The 2,602-nt window shown below is 25.4% G+C and overlaps 1 long non-coding RNA gene across 2 annotated transcripts in view; it reads left to right on the top strand.

Moving 5' to 3' along the window:
* The first annotated feature begins 1,481 nt into the window (after positions 1-1,481).
* The window catches only part of LOC140438362 (uncharacterized), a 14,399-nt gene continuing 13,278 nt past the window's right edge, over positions 1,482-2,602 (top strand). For both annotated transcript variants that reach the window (XR_011950511.1, XR_011950512.1), the window contains exons 1-2: positions 1,482-1,672; positions 1,766-1,947. This is a non-coding gene — a long non-coding RNA (uncharacterized lncRNA). The remainder of the gene's footprint in view (positions 1,673-1,765; positions 1,948-2,602) is intronic.

Here is a 2,602-nt window from a genome sequence, read left to right as displayed (position 1 = left end):
AGACGAGAAGATTTGTTATTCAAAATGGATTCACTTTATAATAATTATAGGATTTGTGAACTGCATTTTGAAGATAATGTTATTGTAAAAGGAAATAGAAGAAAAACATTGGCACATGACGTAGTACCTTCAATGATCTTTGTTATTTATATTTAACGAATTAAAAATTGGCAGACAACTTTTGTATATAACAAAAAGTAGATGAGTAGGTACCTATTTAGTTTTTTCATAATTTAATGTAAGTTTGTTTATTTGCAACCATGTTTTTGCAATTTTGAAGTCTTGTTCTGTTGTAATTTTAAGATTTTTAGTAATTTCTTTGTTTCGCTTAAGAGCGTAGGCGCAAAATTTCGGGCCAATGCTTTTTAAATACAATAATTTTTTTCGAATCCTGAGAAAACTAACAAATATTTCTGAAAAATTTAAACACAGAATGAAAGATTACATTATTACCGAGGGCCGAAAGTCCCTTAGAATAAACAAAAAGTTTTTTTGAATGAGATATTTGAAATTAAAAATCACACTAAAATTTCTCTTTTTTTTTCACCCCTGTAACTTATTAAAATAAACATTATAGAAGTTTTCAGGGACTTTCGGCCCTCAGTAATAATGTAGTCTTTCCTTCTGCGTTTAAATTTTTCAAAAATACTTATTAGTTTTTTCAGGATTCGAAAAAAATGAATGCATTTAAAAAACATTGGCCCGAAATTTTGCGCCTACGCTCTTAAGAATTTATATTGTGTGATATGCCCACTGACTATTAATTTTCTGGTTGTTAGCTGTCATTGACGGCTTGGCCACGTAACTTCAAAGGACTGTCGCTTCTCTGTGTTCGGTTGTTCTCTGGCAAAAGTATAAAGAAAGTGCCGATGAAGTTAGGTACAAATGATCCCTAAAATATGTGATTGCGGTGTTGCCATGTCCTTATTTTGTATATGTTTTATGCCTCAAATAAGCTTTGAAACAGTACATTTTTATTATATTATTTTATGAAATCGGGTATTTTTTAAATATTTTTAAATTTATATAAAACACAAACGAAAGAATATTTGTTTCTTTTGATATTGGTTGCAGTTATTTATTAGAAAAAAATTTATAATTGGCCTTTGGTGGATTAGTAAATAAACTTGGCAATATTGTCAAAACTTTGCAAACACTAATTGCCAGATTGCAACAGATTTCAATTTTATGAGTATTTTCTTATAATTTTGGGATGAAATGGTACCTGAATACCTTAAAAACCTAAGAACTTAAAAGCCTAAAAAGTTAAAGTTAATTTAAATTATAATAAAGTTAAATTAATTAAACTTCTTTTAAAAACTTAAAAAGAATGTTTAGTAACATTAATTAATATTATATCGCATGCTCTTTCGTGATTTATTTGTGATATGGCAACACTGCCAAATACAAATCTGTCCCTCATTTGTAGCTAATTTCATCGGCACTTTGTCTATTACCAAAGAATATAGACGCTTCTTATAAACCTCTTTTTTGTTTGTCTATACTTTTGCCAATAAATTTAAGTGTGTAATTTTAATTTTATCTATGGTTAAAATAATTGTTTAGATTTTAGATTTTATTACATCGTTGGTTTATATATTTAAAACTCTGTGGAACTGTTGAGTATTTAGTCCACAACTTTGGTTTTCTATCCCTAGAATTAACAAAATCGGTGAGTTTTGGAAAGAATATATTACAACTCTTTATTAAAGAAGAAACATTCTATAAGTCATAAAATAATACATCACTACATTTTTAATTGTAGGATCACCCTCTTGATTTTCATATAAACTATATTTCTATATTTATTCAGTTTATGTGTTAGCTATGGAGTTTAAGGTTGAAATTAAGGAAGAGTTTGTTGAATATAAGGAAATATGTATAGGAAGTGAGCTATTCACATCAGTAAATTTGGAACACTTAAAAATGAACCAGAAGATAACTCAGGTAAGACAGGTAGTAAAATTAGTGTTTAGTAATGTATGTGATGTAATTGATATTTATCAGTGCTGGGACTAAATGCTAAAATTAACCCACTGTAATAGTTTTTATTGTAAAACAAATTGTAGCTTAAAAATAAATAGAAAAATGAAGAAAATATAAAAATAGAGTAAAACAATACAATTTTTCTTGTGTAAGTAATACCAAGCAATACATAAATTCAGATTAAAGTTTATGTAATAATGCAATAAAGCTACATATAAATAATGAATTAATTCTACCTATACAATAAATTTATATTTGAGTTTGTATAATATATTTTTACATTTTGATAATGCATATTATACTTATTATGATTTTATGACTTTCAGGTAAGCAACATATTTACAAAACAAAATACAAAATACACATTGGCTGTTTAATCCATCAAATTCTGCATATAGCTTTGATCTAGATTGAGAATGTATTGTTTAAATATTGATTTTATCATTACTAGTCAGTTGAGAGTAGTTAGATATAATATGTATATATATATATATATATATATATATATATATATATATATATATATATATATATATATATATATATATATATATATATATATATATATATATATATATATATATATATATATATATATATATATATATATATATAT

The sequence above is a fragment of the Diabrotica undecimpunctata genome, chromosome 4 (assembly GCF_040954645.1).
Source record: "Diabrotica undecimpunctata isolate CICGRU chromosome 4, icDiaUnde3, whole genome shotgun sequence".
NCBI classification, from domain to species: Eukaryota; Metazoa; Arthropoda; class Insecta; order Coleoptera; family Chrysomelidae; genus Diabrotica; species Diabrotica undecimpunctata.
The sequence above is the reverse complement of the archived record's forward strand: the minus strand, read 5'-3'. Positions and strand labels throughout refer to the sequence as shown.